At 35.1% G+C, this 6814-nt stretch overlaps 1 long non-coding RNA gene across 5 annotated transcripts; it reads left to right on the top strand.

The window, feature by feature from the left end:
• The first annotated feature begins 227 nt into the window (after window positions 1-227).
• Window positions 228-3644, top strand: LOC110928621. 5 transcript variants are annotated; one of them, XR_004888223.1, is made up of 8 exons: window positions 229-622; window positions 1751-1902; window positions 2148-2235; window positions 2682-2743; window positions 2858-2946; window positions 3010-3096; window positions 3186-3267; window positions 3423-3644. It is a non-coding gene; the product is annotated as an uncharacterized LOC110928621 (long non-coding RNA). The 5 variants fall into 5 exon arrangements; XR_002586509.2 differs by having other exon boundaries at window positions 2122-2235; XR_004888222.1 differs by having other exon boundaries at window positions 228-622; window positions 1762-2235.
• The last annotated feature ends 3170 nt before the right edge of the window (window positions 3645-6814 follow it).

The following is a 6814-nucleotide window of genomic DNA, read 5'->3' as shown; positions in this document are numbered from 1 at the left end:
TTACATCAAATTGCAGGCGGTGTCTTTTGCCTTTAAAATTGACGGGTTTTGTACTTAATGTTTCAAAATGCTACACGTTTTATCCTTTAACCCTAATTCAGTTTATTTTTTCAGTTAAATTAGATCATGTGCATGTCAGATAAGGGCAGTTTTGTACTTTTACTCATTTAATTAAAAATACATGTTAATTAAAAAACAAAATAAATAAAAAATATATAGACCTAAAACACACACACACACACACTCTCATACCCTCTCTCTCACTAAACTCTTCTCTCTAATATCACCAGCAACCATCCTCCATCCTAACTCCACCCTTTTCTCCCTTCAAAGCCGCCACCCTCCATTAAAACCTGAAACTTGACCTCCAAATAAAAATCCAAACACTAACCCTAACCGATCGCCCACCCAATTACTTGTTGGGAGTCACCTTGATCAGATCTGGTTGAAGGGGAGCGGTGGTGGCGAGAAGGAGGGTGAACAACGGGGATACTCCAACTTGTTCCAGCGAGATCTGGAGGTGTTCGGACATAACGACGGGTTGACGGCGGTTGTTCTGGTGGAGACGGAGTGGATTTGGACACAACGACGGTGGCAAATCTAGAAGGAGATCCATCTTTAGGTTAGGATTTTTTGAATGATTAATGTAGGTGCCATTTTTGTTATCAAGTTTGTTGTCTGCAATTGAATGAATTGCATCAATTTTTAATTAGAAGTTGGAACCATTGTTTGGGGTTTTTTTAGACTTTTGAAATTGGTGGTGTTTGATACGAAGATAGGGAATCAGAATGTGTTCATAACTTACTATTATATGTATTTAATATTGTTGGCTTCTTATTTTGTCTTTAACAATTGTTGTTCATGTTTTTTGTTTTGTGTCATATGGCGTGATGGTCACCATCACCCATCATCACCCACTACTAGAAAATTGCTATTATTCCTACTAAAATTTCCTACATATTTCCTACGAACGAAATTACCGACACTTTTCCCACGAAATTCCGATGAACAAGAAAGGGTCTTAGTTTTGTGACAAAAAAAGTGACAAAAAAGCCACAAATTGTTATGCATAGGAAAAGTGTCAGAAATTTCCCACCCATTTCCAACAGAATTCGTTTTCATTTAAATTATTAGTCAGAAATTTGTAGGAATCGGTATGCGTAAGAAATGTGTTGGAAATTTTAAACGGAATTCCAACGGAATTCGTTTTCATTTTAATCATTAGTAGGAAATGCGTAGGAATCCAATTTATCCTAAAAAAATATTCATAATAACTAATATAAATGATACTAAAATATAAAGTTGTATTATATTAAAAATATATGTTATGTTTAAATTAATTTATTTCTATCCGTAGGAAGTGTGTCGGAAATTCTGACAAATTACTCACCGAATGGATAAAAAAATTGTAATACATTTTATATATTGTTTTCAAAACAAATTTATTAATATCCGTAGGAAATTTGTCGGAAATACTGAAGCATTTCCTACGGAATGGTTTTAAATTAATATCCGTAGGAAATGTGTAGGAAAATTCCGACGCAATTTCTAAGAAAACGTTTCATTTTAACAATTCGTTAGAAATTCGTAGGAAGATATTGAATAGTTCCGTGGAAAAAGCGTAGGAATCTATAATACATGTCTTAATACGGTCTATTAGAGCATATATGACTTGTATTCTTAGTTATGATATATTTGCACTCAATACAACGTGATGGAACCCTTCAACATCGAATTTTACACAATACAGATCTTAACTAGGGTTGTCAAAAAGCTCGCAGCTCGGAGCTCGCTCGGATTTAGCTCGGAAAAAGCTCGCTTGGCATGGCTCGGTTTGAAAGTGAGCCGAGCCAGCTCGGCTCGGCTCGTAACGAGCCGACTTGGCTTGGTTTGGCTCGCTTGGTAACTCAGCTCCGCTTAGTTCGGATTATTTTCTTCATAATATATTTATTTTTATATACATTATAATATATTACAAAAAAACCTGTTATTATTTATATATATTTAGGCTTGTAATTTGATATCCATGGCATATTTGAATCTTAATTACCTTTGAGTTGTCAAGACGAAAATGAACTGTTTGAACCCTTTGACGCTCAAGTTAGCATATGATCGTTGTAGATCTACAAGCATGTGCCTATATGTAGGGTATATGAGGGAATTCGAGGAATGCTAGAGATTAGAGAAAGAGAGAGAGAGAGAGGAGATGGAAATGAGCTGGTTTGTAATGCTCAGGTAATTAACAATTTTTACAATTACTCCCTTCCTATGATTATTAGAAATGATGGTTGAGGCATTCAGGTGAACTACTACATGTGCCGTTGGTTTTCTTTGAAATGGATTACTTGTCATGTTCTAGGGGTATGCCATATTAGATTTCAAAAATGGATTGATCATGATGAATTTCTGTTATTACCACCTAAAGACACTTGCTATTATAGATAAAGAAAAATGGATAATCGCCTGGGTCGATATGGATTTGCGAAGATGGTAATTTTGATTCAGAAGTGATAATTTCACCGCATATTTTTCCTTTTTTATGGCAATTGTCTTTTACTATTTGTTGGATGAGATATGTTGTTTGTGCTAAAACTTAGAACATATACCACCTACATAACATGTTCATCTGGTTTGGGAATGGTCTAAGAAAATGATGAACTGGTTATCTTTTGGAATTGAAGGTTGGGTCACCCGAGATGATGTAAGGCTTGCATTGGGGATATTAGGAGCACTTTGTGAGCAGGTGGAATATGATAGCAAAAACACTTTATTGCAGACATATTTGAGATCCTTTACACGTTCACCGTAATGATTATCTCTTAAATGTGTTTTATTTGATGACTATTTGTGCATCCAGTTAGTTGTCCGACAGATTCATCTTAGAGAAGATGTCGTCTCCCTTGGGTGTTCTTTTTGTTTGAGTCTCGGCCTGAGGCTCTAGTTCAGGTATAGTGAAAAAATATTTTTCTTATTTTATCATGCAATTCTAATTTTTTTTTAACTAAACAGATTGCATCATTAGCCATTAAAACTGGAAATGGGCTCCTACTGAATGGAGGAAAGGAAGGAAACAGCTCTAACGCAATCTTGCACAAGGTCAACATTTTTAAATAAATTTGTTGATGCAACTGGATATCTCATTTTATTGATATTATGTTTCTACATATTTTTTTCCAAAATTTTAGATTATTACTTCATGCATAAAGAGTTGGTAAAGGGTTAATTGTCCTTGTTACTTCCAGAGACGAGATTCCCGAATTGCTCAAGGTTAGTTATGTAGAATTTCGTTCTCTACGATATAATAGTCTCAAGTATTTTTTTTTTTTTTTTAATATGTAACTACATTTCTGCTGCAGCTTGATGATTTAACTACATTTTTGCTGCAGCTTGTAATAACTCTTTTTGTTTACTCTTATTTGTAGATGTGGCACGACACAAGAGAAGCTACGGATAATGATATAGATTTTTTGTTGATGATGTTGCCAAAATTTTTCTAGTGAGTTAGGTATTTCGTTAGTTTAGCTTATATAAGATTATATGTAGTTTATTTATGGAATTTAATGTAGTTTGTTATGCATTCAACAAAGGATTGTAATTTGACGGGTTTGTTTTCGAATTGAATGTGTATTGGGTTGATTAGAAAATGTTCGATTGGTGTATATAAGCTTGATATGTATTTCCGAAAAGCCTTTTCACTACAAAATTATTTTATTTTCCAGCGTAAGAAATGCGTAAGAAAAAAGAGATACATTTTGTTTGAATTGCGTAAGAAAAAAACTTAATTTCGTAGGAATTACGTAGGAAAAATATATACGGTCCGTTGGAATTGTGTAGGGAAAATACTAATTTCGTAGGAATTGCGTAGGAAAAAAGAATATAGTCCGTTAGGATTGTGTAGGAAAAAAAATTTCGTAGGAACTTTGTAGGAAAAACGAGTACATTCCGTTGTAATTGTGTAGGAAGAAAAAAAAGATTGGTAGGAATTTTGTTAGAAAATTAAAATATATAAATATTATATAATAAATATAAATATAATTGTTTTAAGCACAAAATTTTAAAAAATAAATATTACGTGGGAAATGCGTTGGAAAGTTAAGAAATTTAATTCCGTGAGAAATAAGTAGGAGAATTCTAACGAAACATTTGTGTGGGAAAGGAGTAGGAAATTCCGTAGAAAATGCATCAGAAAAAAATTACCCACGAGCAGAATTCCCACGGCCCATTTTCGTGGGAAATCCGTGGGTAAACGCAGTTACCCACGGATTTCCTATGGAAATTGACGTGGGAATAGTAGCAGTTTTCTAGTAGTGACCATAGCACCCAGTCACCCACCCACCACGGTAGGCCTCCTACCACCGCTAAACCCACCATCGTACATCTCCCACCACTCCGGCAGTGATTTTTAACGGAGAGAACGTGGAGAACTTAGAGAGAGAGAGAGAAAAGAAAGAGGGAGAGAAAGTTAGAGAGAGAGAAGAAACAGGTAAATTTTTTTTTATTTTTATAAAATAGTCCCTATCTATATATTATTTACATAATAACCCCTGGAATGGTGAAATGACAAAACTGCCCTCATGGCACATGACCAAATTTAAAAAAATAAATAAACTGGGTTAGGCTCAAAGGACATACCATGCAAGATTTTGAAACATTAAGTATAAAACCCATCAATTTTAAAGACAAAGGACACCGCCTGCAATTTGGTGTAAACATAAAGGACAAAACTTGTAATTTACTCAATAAAATATTTTCGATTTAACCGAATAAGCCGAAACCGATTGGTTAATAAAATAGACTAATCGATGACTTCGATTTCGGCTTCGGTTGAGGGTAATATGCGAACCGACTGAATCATGCACACCCTGGTAGTATTTGTGCCATACGCCGCATCACGTTGACACCTTTCTAGTAATACACTTGTTCTGAAAATAAAACACAATTCAACCATTTCTCAACTTCCTGAGAACAAAAACAAAAACAAGAAGAAACTAAAGCTATTATAAACCAATGGGGTGGTGGTCCATTGGCAAAGGCAATGCCTTTAAAAACACCTAGGTTGGGAAGGGGAAGGTCTTGGGTTCAAGTCCCGCAGACAACAGGAGATTAAAGAAATTAGCCGTTAAAAAAAAAACTAAAGCTATTATAAAACACAATTTATCCAAAAAAACCTAACCAACTCAAAACCCAAAAACACAATTGAACACAAATGTAAAACACAATTCTGAATGAAAGTCTAAATTGATGTTACTCTGCCTTGTTAACAGCTAATTGTTATTTGATAGACCTCTAAACAAAAAAAAAAATGTTTTGTAATTTTTGAGGCATTTTGTTAAACATCTAGTGTGCAACTTTGTAGCATTGATTTCTCAATAAAATTAGAACCAACGATGTTGCCCAAACGCATGAATACATCAAGAGAAGGTTAGAATCAGAGATATCTTCACTTTGAATATAATCTTTTGAGAAATCTAGAAGTACAGTTTCAACCAATTTCTCAAGTTCCATTGCATTTGGTGGAGCGGTGGATGGTGGAATGATGAGCGGTGGTTGTGGCTCTGGGCGACGAAGCAGTGGTGATGGATAGTGGAATGAATCGTAGAAACATGATGGGTTTTGGATATAAAGGGTTCTATCAAAACAAATTGTGGTGGATCGAAGTGTCTCCCCCTTATATTTTTTACTTAACCATGTGTAAGGACAAGATTACTTCCTACCCATCCTAGCAAGATTACACGTCCTATTTCATCCTTTGCCTATATTTATAATTGTAATTATAATTTCCTATCTATTAACTTGCAAAAGAGGTTTGTGGGTGATTTTACTATTCAATTTTTTTACAAATTTTGATCTTTTATCTTTCATTTCTTATACATTATACCCTTTAAAGACTACAAGATGGACCGTTTCATTTTTATTAATGTTACTATTTAAACTTTAAACTTTTTATTTTTTACCCTTTTAGTTATTTTTTACGATAATGTTTAACGCTTCGATCTAAATTGTGGTGGGGTTCAACTTTTTTACGTTTATTATTTTGCGGTTTAACAATACTTTCGCAACGTGCGGGTCCTACATCGACTTAGTTATTTTTTTCTACATTTTATGTTTTGATCTAATTTGTGCGAGTTAACAAGCACTTTATATGATAATGATTTACGTTTCGGTGCAAATGCAAGTTAACACGCTACGCGCATGTGCGGTTCATCGTTTTTACGTCTTCTTTTTTGTTGTTGTTTAACGATCCTGTTGTAAAGCGCTGGTCCTAAGTCGATTTAGTTATTATTTTCTTTATTTTACGTTTTGTTTAACAACCCTCCTAAAATATTTCCGACCCTTCTAATATATTTAGAATGTCCCTGTACGCCTGAAAATACACCCCGTATACGAGAAATATCCCAAAATACCTTTATATAATTAAAAATAAAATAAAAACAATAAAAACAAGTCTGTCGCGGGCCGCGACAGACTATCCTTGGTTCTACGCGGGCCGCGAGCGAGGAGACAAACAGCGTGACCTGGTGCCACCACGTGTCGGACTCGTGTCGAGCCTAGCATCCGAGTCAGCCAAGCTAGGGCCTGCCCTAGCAGGCGTCGCGGGCGGCGAAGCCCTCCCTGGTTTCCGTCGTGGGGCGCGACAAAGTGTTGTATCAGCACTATAAATAGCCTCGATCGGATTCAGTTGAATTCATTCAAAATTTCCGTATTCTCTCTCAAAGTTCTGCATAGAAAATATAATATCGGGCATAATACCCCCCTAAAATAGCAAAGTTCTGCCTCGTTGTAAGTATCATAACCCCCGGTTACATATTAGATA

The sequence above is a fragment of the Helianthus annuus genome, chromosome 3 (genome assembly GCF_002127325.2).
Source record: "Helianthus annuus cultivar XRQ/B chromosome 3, HanXRQr2.0-SUNRISE, whole genome shotgun sequence".
Lineage (NCBI taxonomy): Eukaryota > Viridiplantae > Streptophyta > Magnoliopsida > Asterales > Asteraceae > Helianthus > Helianthus annuus.
This window is presented reverse-complemented; position numbering and strand designations above follow the sequence as displayed.